Below are 19463 nucleotides of genomic sequence, written 5' to 3' on the forward strand. Positions count from 1 at the left end.
TCAAGCTACCCCCTAAATTCTTAAGTAGAACAGTTCCCTAAGCTTAGAAAGAACAGCATGAAAGCAATGACATGAATGACCTTGAATCAGGGTGAAAGAGAATGAAAAGAAATGAAATGATTTCACGATCAATCAATCAGGCAAAGCAGGGCAGGGATGACCAGCACAGCCGACACCAGGCCACTGGGGAAGTCTATATTTTTACATGAAAGCATTTGGACACAAACCAATACCCTAAGTATGCCTGTCCTCTTAGCTTTATTAAGCTTTAGAGCCATATGGGGCCTTAGAGACCATCTAGTCCAACCCCCTCATTTTTCAGATAAGAAAACTAAGGCCTGAAAAATTAAGGGACTCACTGAATTTCATGGAACTATTTAGGGCAAGATCGGAGAGTCCAGATTGACATCACCTGAGTCTCTATCCAGACTGTGGATAATTTTTTCATCAAATTAGATAATGAAATGAAATGACTGGGTTTTTCTCCTTAGAGAATAGAGCACTACAAAAATAATCTTTGGGGGGTAATGAATATACTCATTATCTTTACTGAAGTGATATTTCACAGGTGTAGGCTTATGCTAAATTTTATCAAGTTGTACAGTTATGTATGTGCAGCATATTGCATGTCAGTATATGAACAAAGTTTATAGCATTAATTGTACATTATTATCTGCAACTTTTTAATAAAATTTTAAAATATTATTAATTAATTAAGAAAATAAACTAAGGCCCTGCTGGGACAATGGATATTTTTGTGAAATGGTAAAAGCTCTGCTTTGCAACAGTATCACCCCTTCCTTGACCAAAACTGTCACTTACTGCTACTATACTGTTAGTCTCAGTCTTATATATCTAAAAACTTTATCAGGGATCATAAGAACCACTTCAAATTCTTGGGGAGTTCAACCACTCAACTAATAGTTACTATATACCTCTTTCATCATCATCTTCTTTTTTTTTTGCTGTGCCACACAGCATGCGGGATCTCAGTTCCCCAACCAGGCATTGAATCCACACCCCGGCTAGAGTCTTAACAACTGGACTGCCAAGGAAATCCCTTTAGTTTTTTTTTTTGCTTCATCTTCTTAATGTCAAAAACATAGATGCACACACATGCATTCTATGTAACACTTTCAATATTTATCTTTTTAACTGAAGTAGAAGCCATGTATGTATATGCAACATTTGGAATCCTAGCTTTACAAAAGGAGAGAAAAATATTGCAGGACAATTTTTCTCAATGGACAACTAATCCAGTAGTAAGTTAACACATTTAAAGTGTCCTGAAAATAGTCTGGTGGAATGGAACCTGCAGCATCATCATCTTGTACTTGAGTTGAAAGACCGTAGAACTTGGTGGTGATGGGATTTGGGCTTGAATGGAACTCCACCACCTACTGGCTTATCAACCTGGGAAAGGTTCTTCCATCTCTCTTAGCAATAACTTATTTATAAGATGTGGATAATACCACCTTCTCCATTGGGTGAAAAAGAACTAAGTGGCTGACACCTACAGATTCTGAGCAAAGTTAATCCTCCTCTCTCATATCCTATAGGACACCATGCATATGACTAGGTTGACCTTAAGAACATGGGCAGAGTGGAAAAAAGGCATCCTAAAATATTAAAGCTATTTGGTCAATTGTTTTCCCAAAGGTTTAAAATGCTAAAGTTGTTTTTAGAATAAATTTTACAACTTGAGCCTATTTATCAAACATAGAAAAGAAAGTAAAAAGCAATCACTAATAATCCTACCATCCCAACCCAACAACTATGATGATCTGGTTCCAGTTTTCTTGCCACATGCACATATTTTCAATCTTCCCAGAAGAGAACCTCTTTCAATCTGCTACTTCTCCTTAAGTGGCATCTCCCTGTCTTGCTTTTCCACAGTATTCTGTCAATTTTAAAGACTCTAAAGAAGACACGCTCCAAAATCACTGCAGACAATGATTGTAGCCATGAAATTAAAACATACTTGTTCCTTGGAAGGAAACCTATGACAAACCTAGACAGAGTATTAGAAAGAAGAGACATCACTTTGTCAACAAAGGTCCATATAGTCAAAGCTATGGTTTTTCCAGTAGTCATTTAAGGATGTGCGAGTTGGACCATAAAGGCTGAGCACCCAAGAATTGATGCTTGCGAACTGTGGTGCTAGGGAAGATTCTTGAGAGTCCCTTGGGCTGCAAGGAGATCAAACCAGTCAATCCTACAGGAAATCAACCCTGAATATTCATTTTAAGGACTGATGCTAAAGCTGAAGCTCCAGTACTTTGGCCACCTGATGAGAAGAGCTGATTCATTGGAAAAGACCCTGATGCTGGGAAAGACTGAGGGCAAAAGAAGAGGACAGCAGAGGATGAGACGGTTGGATGGTATCACCGACTCAATGGACAAGAGTGTGAACAAACTATGGGAGACAGTGAAGGACAGGGAAGCCTGGCATGCTGCAGTCCATGGGGTCACAAAGAGCTGGACACGACTGAGCGACTGAACAACAATAACAATATACACTTATACATACATACGTGCGTGTGAGCTCAGTCATGTCTGATTCTTTGTGACCCCTTGGACTGTAGCCTACCAGGGTCCTCTATCCATGGAATTTTCCAGGCAAGAATACTACAGTGGGTTGCCATTTCTGCCTCTAGGAGATCTTTCCAACCCAGGGATCAAACGCACATCTCCTACATCTCCTGCGGCACTGGCAAGCAGATTCTTTACCACTGTGCCACCTGGGACATTGTGTGTGAACATACACAATGGACTATTACTCAGCAATAAAACTGAAACAATGCCATTTGCAGCCAAATAAATAGACCTAGAGATTACATACTAAGTGAAGTAAGCCATAGAGAAAAACAAATATGATATTGCTTATATGTGGAATATATACAAATGATACAAATGAACTTATTTAGAAAACAAAATAGACTCACAGACAGAGAAAACAAACTTATGGTTACCAAAAGGGAACAGAGGGTAGGGATAAGTTAAGAGTTTGGGATTAACATATACACACTAATATATACGAAATAGATAAAATACATAAGCAATAAGAACTTACTATATAGCACAGGGAATTATACTCAACATTTTGTAATAACCTCTAAGGGAAAACAATCTGAAAAGGAATATATATGTGTGTGTGTGTTTGCTGTATATCTGTATATCTGAAACTAACATAACACTATAAATCAACTGTACTCCAAAAAAAAAGAGACTCTGGACATATAAAAATATCAAATGTTGCCCTAGGAATTAAGTTCTGCTAGGACATCAATACCACACTGAATGTTTCTGCTGGGTATCAGATGGAAAAATGAGAAACACCAATGAATCTTAAAGAAACATAGAAACATTTGCCTGAATACAAGATAATTCTGTGAATCTTTGTCCTCTGGGGCAGGTAACTGAACAGTTCCCATCATGTGGGCAGAACCCCCGTGCCCCAGACAGCAAGGCAGGGAGGGGCACTCACCAGGAAAAGTGTCTTTTACAGCTGTGATTCCAGCACTGAGATAAGGATGGAATCACTGCTGACTCACTGGCAAGCACCAAGCTGCTGGCTGAGCCATCATTTCCTATAAGTCATTCAACTGACACTGCAGAAAGCAATTTCTCGCTATACCCCGCTCCCCACCAATCTCATCTCCCCAAAATAAAACCCCACTGCTAATTACTTCCTGTCCCTGCATAAAGCTGTATTTAAAAAACTACTTTCAGATTTGCCATAGAAATTATAAATGGAAATATTTAATGTGAAATACATATCAAAGCAAAGCTGAGTAGGGAAGGGAAGAATTTGGAAATACCTGAGAAAAATGGACCAAGAAGGAGATTTGTTTGTATGTAAACTATTTAGACTACTTTGTCCTCATCTTATTTAAGGAAGTATTTAATCTCAGGGTTCCAGGGCTAGTAAGAGCATCAAACCAAATATGTGGAATGAAGGCAAGACATGAGGCAGGACGAGATGTTGGTAAAGAACATAGACTTTGAGGTTAGAAAGATCTGAGTTTTATTTTATTTTTTTAGAGTTTATTGACTTGGCTGCGCAGGGTCTTAGTTTCACCATGTGGGATCTTCAGTCTTTGCTGAAGTGTGCAGGATCTTCCAGCTACAGCACATGAACAATTAGTTGTGGCGTGTAGGATTTAGTTCCCTGACCAGGGATCAAACACTGGGCCCCCTGCGTTGGAAATGCAGAGTCTTAGCCACTGAACCACCAAAGAAGTCCCAGAAAGATCTGAGTTTAAACTTGCTTGTGCCATTTACTTCCTGGCTCTGAGACCTTGTTTAAGGTGTCTTAACCTCTTTAAGCCTCAGTTTCTTCAAGGGTAAACTAGGAATAATTACCTTTACTACCTCACAGGTTCTTCTGAGATAATCTATACAAAACAACTAACACAGAATCTGGCCCATAGTAAATCTCTAGTACATTTTAGTGAATATTATTGTTACATCTTACGGGGCAAAAGGAAAAAGTGTTTACTCTTTCATTTTGTATAACTACCTACAACTGTCTATATACATCATCATCATCATAATAGAGGTATTCTTAGAGGATAAGGTACAGCTTCATAGACACAGATGCCTCCAAGGAGGATGAGGGAACCACATTTCTAATGTATAAGTTTATAGTAAAGTACATACCTATTTGAGGTCATTCCTTCAGTGAGAGAGCAGGGGTACTTAAGTAAGTATAGTTTGGATTTTCTTACATGGGCTTCCCCTTACATTCCTGATTTTAAGCCTAAATATAAAGACAAAAGCTCTTTAAAGGAGTTCAGAGTTGCCAAGATAGCCAGGGTTTGAATGATAGGATTTAGGAGAAAAGGAAAGGACATGGAAATGAGCCCCACACTCATAAGTTGAGTTCACATTATGGGGTTTGCCAGTTCTTAAATTATATAAAGGTGAGACTGTCGTTATAATGAAATGCCAAATTTTTGGAAGTCTCAATTTAGGACCCACCAACAAGGGAGGGTGGTCCTAGAAATATCCAAAGCCTTTCATTTGGACCTCTGAAAATTACAGTATAGATCTTTAGAGACTGATCAAGCTTTATAAAAACTCCAATTTGATCTCTAATAAACTAAGTCTGGACTAGATGAATGTAAACTCCTCTCCCTCTAGCTACTTACAGAAAAGATAATCACCCAGAGACTATAATTTTTTACACAAAGTGCTCAACATTCCAAAAGCAATGACAAGACATTCCAAGAACTAAGAGAGAAAAAAGACAACAGAAAATAGGACTCAGGTACTAGAATTCTCAAATATAGTTTTAAAAACAATGTTTATCTTGTCCAAAAAAAAAAAGATGACAAGATGAAGAATTTCACCAGCTACCTAGAATCTACTGACAATTATTAAACAGAAATTCTCCATCTAAAAAGCACAGAATTACAGCTTTCTGATAGATGTCTTTAGCAACATATTTCTTACAGCTGAAGAAAAGATTAGTGAACTGGAGATGCATTAACAGAAATTATCAGACAGAAACACGGACAGCAAAAAAGTTGGAAAAAACAGACCAGTGAGTAAGAGATACATAAGATCTTGTGAAAAGATGTTACATACGGGAATCCCTGAGAGTGAGGAGAGAAAAATGAATAGAATCAATATGTGACAAGATAATGGCTGCAAAGTTGATGAAAGACAATACGACACCTATTAAAAGAGTTCTAAGAACTTATAAACACAAAGAAAAAGCACACGCATATCCATCATAGTCAAGATGCTAAAAATAAACATTTAAAAATGTTAAAAGCTAAGATATTTTACTCTAAGAAGCAAGAATACTGACAGCTGACTTATCAATAGAAATGATGGAATCCAGTAGACCACAGAATGACATTTTTAAAGTGCTGATGGAAAATACTTTTCCAGCCTAAAATCTTATAATCAGTGAAAATATGCTTCAAAAATGAAGCGAGACGTTTATGACAAGCAAAAATGAGAGATCTATTGTGTAACAGACACAAAATAAAAGAAATATTGAAAGGAAGTTCTTTAAGCACGAAAATTTATAGGGTTGGTTAATACAGGTTCTTTTTATGGTTAAAGCATAGTGGCCACATTTGGAATTAATGAATCCCAGACAGAGAAACTGATCTATAGTCTATCTCCCTTAAAACTATATTAATTCAAAGGAAATGAGAATTCAGAAATAGAGCAGGCCTACTTAATTTTCTCCCCAGTCCAAAGAACTCAGAAGAAAAAATACCACGCTGATTTTAGATTCCTGGCTCTCTTCTGGAAATGCTCCTTCTCAAACAGGAGCTGCTAGACTCATACTCCCCCAACCTCAGGATCTGAAAGGGGAGTTTCTTCTTCCCAGTTTCTCTGCCTTTGGGAAACCTTGGGAAGACCCACACAAATAAATCTGGAGACCTTGAGCTTCCAGCCTTTTACAAAAAAATCTTGTGCTTACTTGAGGTTCTCTCCCTCCTCCGTTCTTTTAGCTAATAATTTTCCAGTCACTTTCTAAGAAAAACATTTCAAAGACTTTAGCAGTCCTGGTCCATGGTTCCACTCTCAGACTTGGTATTAGGTATAGATTCTTCATCCCCCAAATCATGAAGTCAAGCATTACATGCTTTGATCCCAAACTTTTGTCCTTCTAGCTTGCTTATCTGACTGCTTGCACCATGACAATACTTTCTTCTCATCAGGGCCTTCAGGCTACTTTCTTCTCATCCATTATCCACCCCCAGTCTTGACACTTTATCCATCTTACATGTGAAATTCAGTAGTCAATCACTTCAATAATACTTCTGCCTGTATTCCAAACTCCCTCATCCCTTGTTTCTGTGTCACAGCTTCTCACAAAGCTTCTACTGTGGATTAACTCAGCCTTCTGCACCTGTTCCAGAGGAGCTGAGCAACTGAGTCGACCACAGTTTATGGCAACTTGGTACGAACTAACGTCATAGAGTTATCCTGCAAGTTACCACCAACTGTAACTCACAGTTATAAAACTGTGCGGTCCACTATTTTTCTACTAGATCAGTAGATTTCATCCCAAATCAGTAAGTTTAAACTTTCCCCTTTCTCCTCAAGGCCCTTATCTCTTCTCCCTCCTCACTCTATAAATTCTTCCCCCCTACCTCACAGCTACTTCACCTAGAAAATAAAGCCTTAAGATAAGAACTTCCATATTCCTTCCCCCTTCCCATTATCAAGAACGTCAACCTATATGCTTCTTCCTCTAGTTTTTCCTCCTTTTCTCTTGCTTTAAGAGGATTTCATCCCCCATCTCCTCTCCGTGTGCCTTAAATCCAATCCCTGCTGTTTTCCCTGGAACAGGAAAGAAAAAAAAAAAAACATGGATTATGTTTTTCTCTACGGGCATATTCTCTAATTTTTTATTGCATAAAAACTATCTACCAGCACTTAAATTTGCCCAAACCACTCTCATCTCCAAAAAAAAGGTGAAAAAGCTCCATGACTGCAGATCCTTCTCCAGCCACAACTTACCTCTTTCCTTCCATTCACAGACACTGACAAAAGATTCTTCATTCTCACTGTCATCATCTCTGCACCCTCCACTGTTTTCTACTTCCTCTTTTCTAGCTCCTCTCTCCATAATTCCTTTCTAAAAACACTGATGACCTCCAGGTAGCTCAACACAATGGATGCTTTCCAGTTCTATGTCATGGGATCCCTCAGTAACCTACGACACAGATGATGGTCCACAGCTTTTTCAAGCACTGGGGATCCCTCCCTTCCCTTCTACCACATTCTTATGACCTTTTACTTACTTTCTGGCTGCCCCTTGTCTGTTTCCCATTCATTCTGTAGATGAAGTGAGAATGAGCTTTTCAGAATATGAACCCCATCACAGAATTTCATAATCCTCCCAGAACTTCTTAGTACTTCTAGGACAAAGTCCAGATCTCTGCCATGAGGCTTTTCCTGTTCTGAGTCCTGGCTCCTTCTCCAACCTCGAGCCTCTCTCCCTCTTTACTTGTGTTTCTACCACCTGACCCTGGAATGTGTCAGATGCTACCTCAATGCCACCAACTCTTTGCTCCTCTCTCCCTCTGGATGGCCTTTCCTGCCTCTCATCCTTGACCTAATTAAGTCCTCCTAATTTTTCCAGAGCTTGGAGAAGAGTTTTCCCAGTTCCCTGGGACAAGCATGTCTCACAGTTGTCAACATTCGCACAACTGTGAATGGAGTGTACAGGCAGGAAGGAAGGTACAAAAGAACTAATCGTGTGCCCTGAATACCACAGGCTCTAGTAAACCTCTCAGGGCAAGGTCAGCATGTTGGATTTCTGTCTGATTTAGATTTACTGAATACTGTTAAACAAAACAGCAGCAACCAGAGAGAGCAGCAAACCCAGGGAGGACAGGCACCCCGGGTTCTGCTCCCAAACAGCGTTTATTCTCTTACTGAGAGTGCTGTGAACAGGAGGAGAGAACAGGCGTGGACCTGAGGCTGCAGCATAAGGGGCACCATTCATTCCACAGCCTATGAAATTCCAGGGGGCACTGTCCGCATGGCAATCGATGAGAAAGACAGCCCGCGGAGTTACAGGAGTTACGTCTGTGGCTTGACAGCCTCACAGGACAAAAGGGAAAAGGAGCAATGGGTTTCAGCAGACTGAAAAAGAGCAAAGAGAAGAAAGTTAATTGCTATTCCTTGGAGTCTAGCAACACACAGAGGGTTGTAATTGAAGGTCAATTACAAAAGAGAAGTTTATGTTTATAGAGTGCTCACATTTCTAGATTCTAGGCAGTTCATTCTCTGTAGGGCTATGGATTTTAACTGGTGCTCAACATCAGTATTTAATGAGAATGGTCTGAGAGCCAGGCTGACAGCACAACCTCTGGAGTATAAGAAGATGAGAAGAAGGGATGATGACACGGATTCCAGAAGACCTCTAAGCAGAGTTGGGGGTTCTCTGGGTCCTTCTGAGCAGCGTAGGTAGCTTCTTATATCCAGGCTCACGCAGTGATTCTTGACTGATGGAGTCTCTCGGGAGAGCATTTGCTCTCTCACTGAAGAAATTCTCAATTGACATTCCACCCCATACCCACCCAGTTCTCTTCTGCACAAGGGCTGGGGGACCATGCACCAGGTATGAATAAATGTCTTCCCGACCCTGGGGCGAGAAGAGACATCTGAAAGCCCCCTGACTTTGAGAGATGGTTCCTCCCTGCACTGTTCTGTTAATGACACTTTAACAACTTAAAACACTACCCTCTGGCATGCTGAGGAAATGGCAAAGCAGCTCTCTGACTCACCCCCCGCCCCCATACAGATGAAGCCCTGCCGACATGTCAGAATCTAGAAGGAAGTGCCTTCTGATAGAGCAGGGAAGAGTTGGTCTGGAGGACTGGGAGCTGGGGACCAGAAGGCACACCAGGGCTGCTTCTCCCACTGACACCAGCAGCAGGGGAGGAAAGGGACCAGGCACCAGGTCACTTCACTTTTGGGGCTTGAGTTTCTGCATGTAATAAAAGGTAGGTATGTTCAAAGTGTAGGAGCACTTTTTCTCAGAGTCTGTGAGCTCCTTCTGGGGATTGGAGGGCAGATTCTAACTTTCCTACCTGCTCAGATAAACATCCTGGTATATAACACCCGCCACTCCACATGGCCTTTCCCTGCCACATACCAGCATCTCAAGTGACTCCCTTGCACACTGGGACCCCCTGATCCTAAGGCTGCCTCTGTTACCTCCCCGTCTCTCACCCCCTCCCCAGCCAAACTTCTTTAATAAGAAGTCTGAGCTCACTGTCTCCCTTTACTCACTTTTTACTAAAATTTTAATCCCCCCCCCGGCCCCAGTCTAACTTCAACTCCTGCCCATCAGCTACCATATGGTCAAATCCAACTCAATTCTCATTTTAAATCTTCTTTCATCTCCCTGAAGCATTCAGTCATGTTAGTCCCTCCATCAGATCTTGAAACTGGACCTCTGGATTTCCTAGTGAACTCCCCACCTCTCTAGCTACTCCATTTCAGCAACCTTCCCAAACTTGTCCAAACGTGCCCACCCTTAGATGTGGTTCTTCATGACTTCAACTGGCTCTTTGGAGATTCACCCACATTACACCCACCTTCTTCACCACCACCAGTTAACTGATGAATCCTCAGCTCCCTGTGCTCAGCAGAGACCATACTCAGCTCCAGATCCAGTTGTGCAACTCTCTTGCTAGATGTTTTGGCTCATAAAATATAGGCAACTTAAATTTGGAAGGTGCAAGCCTGAAATTCAGATACTGTGCCTTGACTTGTAATCTTGTTAAATTCCCTACAGAGGGCAGAATCTGAGCTTCAAATGCTTGGGTTCAGATTCATGCATTATCACTTATCAGCAATGTGACCCTGGGTGTGCTACTTCACCTCTCCAAGTCTCAAGTTTTCATGCATAAAATGAAGATAATTTAGCACTAATATTACAATGATTCAGTGAAATAATCTACTCAAAGCACATATCTAAATCTTTTGTAGCTGGTATAGATCCAACAATTACAACAATTATTGCTGCAATTACTGTTACAACAATATTGTTGTTGTTATGTGTATTTCAACATCCTACTCAGTCACTGAAGCCTTAAACCTGGGAGTCACCCTAGATCTCCCCTGCCCCATCATCCCATTTTCAACCTGTTAGTACATCCTGTTGATTCTCTCTTTTCAACATTCTAGAATCTACTCTGGACTGGTTTCTGCCCTTAGAGATTTCTAGGTGATTCTCCACAAAGCCACCTGAATAATCTTCTCAAAGTACAAATAGCATCATGTTAATTCCTTGTCTAAAAACTATTTTATGGCTACTGAAGGCCTATATAATAAAGTCCAAATTCATTTCCAAGACGTACAAGGTCCTCCACAATCTGATTCTTGCTAGCTTCTCTGTTTCAGCTTTAGATGCTTCCCAACCTTGATCCTAAAGTGGTGTGTTCTACACACTATTCTCCCTCAAAAGCTCTTCCTGGAAATTGTCTACTTACAAGCTCGAAACGTCCCTGGCCTTTGCCACTTTCCCATTCTTCCCATACTCCAAATCCCTCTCTCCCCAGGCAACTCTGTTTCCCTCAGGATGACTAATCATATTACGATACTGTGTAAATGCAGAATTTACCACTTGTCATAATGTTACTTATTTCCACATTTTCCCTACCAAACTGGACTGCTTGAGAAAGAGTACACTGTATTCACCTTCTTTATCCTTTGCATCAGGCACAGAGCCTGGCATGTAAGGAAGTCCTCAATGAGTATGTAAAGGATAGAGGAAAAAATAGACAGACAAAGGCTGCACATGTGAGTGACTTAGCTGTGATGGCACAGGTGCCTTGGCTTGAATTCTTTGCCATCATTGCCACAAGCACCAAGTCTCGGGTCTATTACTTTCCTCTGGCAGCACCAGTACCTAAGCCTCATCAGCCCCGGGCACTTCGAGGTGCTCCAAAACCAACAGGTTCTTACAAATGGCAACAGATGCCTCCTTTCACACCTTCGCCTCATTAACAAACTGCTCTTTAATCCGGGAGGGATGGGCAACACAGGCCAAGAGAGTAGGTGATTTCTGTCACCCAACCCGCCCCGAAATTCCTCCTCATTTTACAGTCTTCCCAATACAAGAAAAGAAAAGCAGAGCTATTTCTGAGATTAAAGAGCAGGGTATATGGAACTGGCAGAAAAGGAAGTCTATCTGACTCCCCACTACCCAACAAGCAAAAATAAAATAAAAACCAGCCTGCCTAATGGCTGCCCGATGCTGGAGACTCTACAACGGGAAATTATTTTCTTTGGCTGACAGCCTTTTTTCCAGGTATAAAGTACGTGGTGCTAGAGTATAACATAAGCCAGAAATCAGTATGAATACATTTATAAGATCTTTCCTTGGGGCTAGATTCTGATAGAAGAGAAAGAAAGGTGGCAGCAGACACCGCAGAAGGCAGAAAAGGGCACACTGCAGGGTATGGAAGCCTGTTGTGTTCTTTATTAATGCCTTGCTTTTGTAATCAATGTCTTCCTAAAAGCTGGGTCAGTTTTGTTTATATTAATTATATTTTACATGCATGAGGAAAGCTGGCTATTTAAAGAAGTCTTCTGAAAATTAAAGCAGCTCTTATGTAAGATTTTCCCTTCAAGCCTAGATTTTCTTAAAGCAAAGCATAACAATATCCCCATCAGTAAAGCTTCTGGTCAAATATTAATAATTCAAAAAGGAATAGCACTTAAAAGGAATCGAGCAGGAAGGGACAGAAAACAGGATCTAACCTGTCTCTGCCAAATTCGAGGCAAATCTGACCAGGAATCCCAGAATTCAACCTCTAATCAGAACCATGGCTCTGGGGAGCATAATTCCAGTGACAACTTGCCTGCAAGATCTTGCCTGTCCGTCCTAACTCAAATTGGGTAACATTTTTAAAGCTAAACCACTCTAGAAACAATCTTCATTTAAAGTGAAAATAACACAAGAAACTAATGAGAGGATGATCCCCAATCTAAGCAGAGAATATCTGCTAAGCAGGCAGACGGCAAAACACATCGCCTTAAGAGATCAAGACGAGAACTAGCTTTGTGAAAACATAAAACATAGGAATCATCTACAATTGAAGAGAGAGAGAGAGAGAGAGAAAGCAGAAGGTTGCTGTGGCAGAAATGAACACAAAGGTGTGTTCTTTCTTCAGGGGAGGGCCGCAAGGCTTTTAAGGCTGACTAGTGACAAGAAACATGAAAAGCTTTTCCTCTATTACCTCCTCCAAATGTGTGGTCCCAGTCCAACTTGGTTGTTCCCCTTTGGCCTCCACGAAAGGAACCATTCTAGACAAAGGAAGGGCTCAGGGTTCCAAGGGATGACTGAGATGCCAAGGGACTCAGCCTGTCTTTGGAACACTGGCTTCTTCTAGCAGCTGACCTGCTGAGGCTGCCGTATGGCCTGCGCCATGACATTCAGTTCAGTATAACAGGGCCTGGGTCCGTGCCTGCTTCTTCCCTCCAGGCTGGGATGACAGAAGTAGAGCATGTTTGCTCTGACCCTACTGGCATGTCTGATGACGCCTCTATGGAGACATAGCGTTCAGTATCCTCCACAGTGCCTTTTCTTTCTGTTTTTAGGATTTTCAAAGGACGTGAAAAATACCCAGGCAAGGAAGGACTGAGGATGGGTTGCTGCTCCTATTCCTAGGAAAGAGTGAGGAGATAAATAAAGGGACTTAAGGTTCAGGAGTCATGAAACTAGTGTAGAATCCAGATGTCACTAGAGTCTAGTGATCTACATTTCTCAGCCCTGCCCACGCAGGGATTCACTCTAACAAGAAGAAGCTCATGGCTTCCAGAAAAAGTTTCATCTTCAGCAAGCCCCCTCACCAGAGGTTCCGAGGTGATGTCATGATTTAAAACAGTCGCTGAAGGTTTACAGAAGGGTTAAACTTAATAACCCAGAGAAAGAAAAGTGCACTTTAAACTTATTTGTAAAGCCCCAAATTCCTGATCCAAGCACTATGGCTTCCAGTTGCCTTTGTATCTGCCCTCCTATTTGAAACCACAGTTAACAGTTGCTTGCCTGTGGGAAATGTAGAGAATGATTTACTAACTGTTCAGAAGGATCTAAAGCATAGCACTACAATTATCTGTATTCCATTCAAGAACTGTGACTTGTTTTTAAAAATCCACTTCCTGGGTGAAAAGTACACGGTTCTCTGCTACTGTTGCAATTTCCTGTTAGTTTATAATCCGTTCAAAACAACTTCTAAAAAATGTTCTTTTGTTCTACTGATGCAAATGAAGTCTTCAGTGAGGGTTCAGCCAGCAGTCCTGGACTAATAAATGGCCCAAGTGAATTTTATGGCCAGAGAAATCTCTGTGAGGGCTCAGTCGGGGCCAGAGTCAGTTTACCTGGGAGTCACCTGGATCCCTTTGTCTGGGCTCCGAATCTATGAGCTTTAGAAACCTCTGTGTTCACAGAAGCAAAATGGGAGTCTAGGTACACTGATGCCAATTTTTGATTTTTACCAAATCGATTCAACACCCAGAGGGTCCGAGCAGTCAGGTCCTTCCTCCTCTGGGCTGGAGCCTGAGTGAGTGCTGAGCAGTGCAGTACCACCTTGAGGACATGACTCTGGAGCCAAGATGCCTAGGGAGGAGATCCAGCTTTGCCACTTAATTAGCCTCGGGCAAGCTGCTTAACTGCTCTCTGCTTGTCTTCCCGTAAAGTGGGGAGACCTAGCAGCTGCTCTCAGGGAAAGACGCTGTGAGGACTGGGTGAGGTGCCTAATGAGGTGAGGTGCCCTGAGCTCCTTTGATCCTGTTCTGTGATCAGGTGAATACCAGGAAGGTGCAAGGCTAACCGTACAACCTTGAGGAAGGGCTTGTGGTTCAAGCTATTGCTGGAGAGAATTATGCCTCAAGTAGTTATATGACCCTTATTTACATTTATTCTCGCCTCTCCTTATGACTCACCTGAGGGGATGTTAATCTCACCCCAAACATCAAACATATCAAACACACCTGGAGATAACAGGGGCTTGAGAAATCTAGATTCTACTCTAGGAGCCCAGAGGCCCCACCTCCTCTGGCTTCAGTTTCCTCATCTATAAACAAGGGGTTGGGCTAGAACATCAATGATCCCTAAGGTCCTTCTAAGTCATTAGATTTTATTGATTCTGACTTAGGTGCCTGAGTTGAAAAGGGCTCTTCACCAAAAGGAACAGAATTCCCAATTCACACTTGTAAATTTTTCCTATAGCATTGGTGTTGCCTAGGATACAAAACGCACATGCTCCCTCTGAACCCCGAGACAGGAGAGCTGTGATCACTGCCTCTGATCTGTAACACCAAACCACAAACGGGCTCTGCAGTACAAACCGACAGATGCGTTCAACACAGAACGTGTCTCCACACATACTGATGTGTGTGGATCTGGCATTCTGACTCTAAGCCAGATGGAAAGGCAGAGGGTGCATTTTTTCCCCCTCACACTCACGTGGATTTGGAAATATTGCCTTTAGAAGCTGATCTCTAGCTTTTGGACCCAGGGAGGAGGTGGTGTGGGCCCTCCCTCTGGTCAAAAAGATCATTTTCAATTTCTTCTTTAAATTGAAGGGACATGCTCGTGGGAAGTTCAGGTCACATACACCAGGAACCACTAAGTTTCTTAGCCCTTCTCTGAGTTCCCAGAGGTACTTGGCAGCTGGTCTGCTGGAGGTATTTCACTAACTTCTGTGTGTGTAGCCAGGGATCAGGAACTCCCCGCCCTCAGTGACAGTCATCCCAAACCAGAGACCACGGGCAATGGGCTGTTCACTTTTATAGTGTCCTGCACTTTTTAAAGCAGACATACCTTATCTATGTTGGTCCTTACAGGTTTAAGACAGAAATTATTATCTCCACTGAACAACATGTCAGCTTCATGAGGACAGAAGTTACATCTGTTCTGTTCTCTGCTTTATCTTTACAACCACAACCACGATGTTGTCTGGTACACAGTACCTACTTAGAGAATGTTTGCTGAGTGAGTGAATGAATCTTTATTGTAGAGACGAGGAGCTTAAGAACTGCTCCAGGTCAGGCTTCTAGATCATCTGTCTCCAGGTTCATTGCTCTATCACCTCAGTGGCTAATGTCAGAAAAGCTCAAAGTGGATTTGCATAGAAAAAGAAAAACAAGGTTCCACAGTGACATTCAGTGGTGAATTTACAAGGTGTTGTTCAGTCACTGAACAGAGTTCTCCTGACTCTGCAATGCCATGGACTGTGGCATGCCAGGCTTCCCTGTCCTTCACTATCTCCTGGGGTTTGCTCAAATTCATGTCCACTGAATAGGTGATGCCATCCCACCATCTCATCCTCTGCCACCTGCTTCTCCTTTTGCCTTCAGTGTTTCCCAGCATCAGGGTCTTTTCCAATGAATTGGCTCTTTGTATCATGCGGTTAACGTATTGGAGTTTCAGCTTCAGCATCAGTCCTTCTGATGAATATTCAGGGTTGATTTCTTTTAGGATTGACTGGCTTGATCTCCTTGCAGTCCAAGGAGCTTAAAACTATGAGGACCCACAAGGTCCAGAGGTCAGCATTTGGATCTCATTTCTCAGATGACACTTCTTTTAGTACCCCAATTCTGGGTGTACGAATTCACTGAATTCTAAAAACAACACTGTTTCTCCTGTCTCTTGGCCTTGCACATGCTGTGCCTACCACCTCGGGCGCCCTTCTTGTCCTCCCTCTTGCTTCATGTGGTCAGTTTCTAATCAGAAATCACTTCCCACCAGGCTCTCCCCTCTTTTCCTCCACCTGTTGCCAAAACCTGGGCTCACCTTTTATCAGAGCACATAGCATATAATATGCTATGTACATGATAATATAGATAAATATATCTATATAAATATAGAAAATAAAAATAGAATAAATAAAATTCCTTATTTTCTCAACATTCTCTCCCCTGGCCCAGCCCCACACTGTGAATTCCTTGAGTGCAAAGACTATGTCCTTTACATCCATAAACATATTCCTTAAAAAGTGGTGGGTACATAGTCGCTTTGTTTTTATTTGGAGGATGATTGCTGTACAATGTTGTCAGTTTCTGCCGTACAACAGTGAATCAGCCACATGTCCACGTGCGTCCCCTCCCTCTTGGACCTCCCCCCACTCCCCCTCCCCACCCCTCTATGTCATCACAGAGCGCTGCGCTGAGCTCCCTGGGCTAGACAGCAGCTTTCCACTAGCATCTGTTTCACGCACGGTAGTGTATACATGTCAATATCACTCTCCCAATTTCTCCCATCCTCCCCTTTCCTCACTATGTCCAAGTCTGCATCTCTAATCCTGCCCTGCAAATAGGCTCATCAGTACCATATAGGTTTTTTTTTTTTTTTTTTTAATGGCTATTGGTTAGATGAGTTGAGAGATGCAACTCTGTATCTTTTTTTTTTCATTTATTTTTATTAGTTGGAAGCTAATTACTTTACAATATTGTAGTGGTTTTTGCCATACATTGACATGAATCAGCCATGGATTTACATGTGTTCCCCATCCTGAACACCCCTCCCACCACCCTCCCCATCCCATCCCTCTGGGTCATCCCAGTGCACCAGCCCTGAGCACTTGTCTCATGCATCCAACCTGGACTGGCGATCTGTTTCACACTTGATAATATACATGTTTCAGTGCTATTCTCTCAGATCATCCCACCCTTGCCTTCTCCCATAGAGTCCAAAAGTCTGTTCTATACATCTGTGTCTCTTTTTCTGTCTAGCATATTGGAACGATACAGAGAAGATTAGCATGGCCCCTGTGCCACTCTGTATCTTTTGAAGAAAAAAAGAAAACTTAAAAAATCTTCGAAGAGCACCTTACCCACTCATGGTGAATTGCTAGCAATAGGTTACCCCCAGTCACCAAGGAACAGACGCAGCAACACTGAATGATATTACAGTACGTGGGGAAGGTGGTCTCTTACAACTGCTGATCTAACCACGGTAAGACTTGGACGTCCACTGATCTTACTATTGCTGGGATAGATATACAGGAGTTTCAATAATGTTCTAGCAATATTCTCTGACCTATTTCCTTTAATGATCAATGCCTTGGACCTGGGGCCCACAATTCTACCGTTGTCCCAGGCAGCATCCTGGGGAGGTATAGAAAAATAATTGGTGCTTTATTCATGCAAACAAGCTGAACACTGTTGAAATTAGCCTGCTTACCTTTGGAGGGAAAAGTGTGGCTGGCTTTCCTTTCTACCATCCACCCTTATCACAAACTCACAGCTCCTTGATAAAAAGGAAATATTAAGAATTCAGGGGAGATGGAGGGTTGGAGGTCTTTTGTATAAAGGATACAGGGACAAAAGTGGGCTTACAAGGAGATTCAGCAGAGAATTGGTAGGCGGTACTTGGAGAAGAAAGACAGGAGGGACCTCTGAATTTCCTCCAAAGTGTGTCTACACCAAGCTGGGGGAAGGAGAGCTGCCTCTTTCATGCTTTACATGCTAAGGTCCCAGTCAGCCCTCAGGGTGGCAGGAAATCAAGGAGTAGCAGCCACTAATAGGCACGACCCTCAATCCAAGGGAGGTGGGGGCATTCCTTTCAGAGGTGCCCTAATCCAAAGTTCCCAGGCCCCAAGCTCTGTCTCGAGTGATCCTTTATGCCTTCTCTGCTTACTGTGTCCTTTGCAGCATCCAGCCTGCCCAAGGGAGAAGAGATGGAGGCCAGAGGAGCAGAGGGATCCCAGGGCAAGGGTACCACTCACACGTGTGGGATTCTTCAGCCTCCCACGCTCTTAGACCAGCCCAGTGCTTCTATGGAAGTAAGATAAGGAAGCATCACTGCTGACTAACTCACCATGGTTTTTTAAAGGAACAAGTGAGAAAATGAGAGTAAAAATACTCTGTAGATTGTAAAGGTGCTATACGTGTGAAGTAGTAGTATTATTATCAGTGCTTTATTTAGTCCCAGTCTGCAACAGCACGGTACACTGACATTGCTTCTGCTTTGGTTGAGATGAATATTAACCTTCCTGTTTCCCTGGATGCAGCTACTCTGCAAGTGGAGGGCTTGCCAGGCTGGGCTGCCAACTCTCGGTTCCTGCTGTTCTCTGGACCAGGGACCATTTCCATGGCCTCTCTGATGGCAAGTTCCTACTCATCCCTTAGGACCTTTCACCAATTCGAGCCCTTTTCCGTTTCTCTCCTTTTGCAACGTTCCATCCATTTGACTGTGGGTTGACCATGGTAGGTTGCACTGACCATCTACATGCTAGTCTTTCTGATGAGACTGAGTTTCTGGAAGGTGGGATCTGAGACTTCTTAGTGGAAATAAGTTCACAGGCCACTACATGAAATATTTCCCATGCCCACTTCTCTAAGAGAGCAGGGTTTGCCTAGTAACATACTTCTCTTTTATTTTCACGGGACACGCCTGGAGTTCCGAGTAACATGCACATGTTAGAAACTAGAAAAGTGGAGATGATTCTGAGCACAACAAGCCATGGTTGAATGCTAAGGAAACACTAGGCACTGTGCTAATAAACACTCCTTAGGAGGCTGATGCTATTTTCCCAAATTTTCAGATATGAAAATAAAAAGGTAATCTGCCTCAGGTCACAAAACTAAATAGGGCTTAAGTCAGTTGGACTCCAATGTCTATAGTCTTAATCACATCAGAAAAAGATAATGCAGAAGAAACAGAAAGGAGAAGAGAAAGGGGCCTTTTTAATTTATTAAGAAAAGCATAGCCATATTTTGAGCTTGCTTTTATTATTGTTGTTTGAAATATAAACAGCATTCATGTCCTCTTCTAGCCTAATGACCTAGCAGGTAACTGCAGCAGACAAATAAATAAATAAAAGATTTTATGAAACAACAAAATAATAAGAGGACCTTTATGCAGCAAGTGAGCAAAAATGCTGTCTCGCTAAGTCTTGGGAGTTGGTTTCCACCTCTTCTTCCTATCTCCACCTTTGAAGTGGTCGGGGACTCTTCCTTACCATCTC

At 42.2% G+C, this 19463-nt stretch overlaps 1 protein-coding gene and 1 non-coding gene across 13 annotated transcripts in view; one reads left to right on the forward strand and one right to left on the reverse strand.

Moving 5' to 3' along the window:
* Positions 1-19463, reverse strand: part of SEMA6D (semaphorin 6D) — a 58045-nt gene that overhangs the window by 15851 nt on the left and 22731 nt on the right. The gene's annotated exons all lie outside the window — the stretch shown is intronic.
* Positions 17199-17304, forward strand: LOC122444431. The gene has a single exon (XR_006270268.1). It is a non-coding gene; the product is annotated as a U6 spliceosomal RNA (small nuclear RNA).

This window comes from Cervus canadensis, chromosome 6 (genome assembly GCF_019320065.1).
Source record: "Cervus canadensis isolate Bull #8, Minnesota chromosome 6, ASM1932006v1, whole genome shotgun sequence".
Classification (NCBI taxonomy): domain Eukaryota; kingdom Metazoa; phylum Chordata; class Mammalia; order Artiodactyla; family Cervidae; genus Cervus; species Cervus canadensis.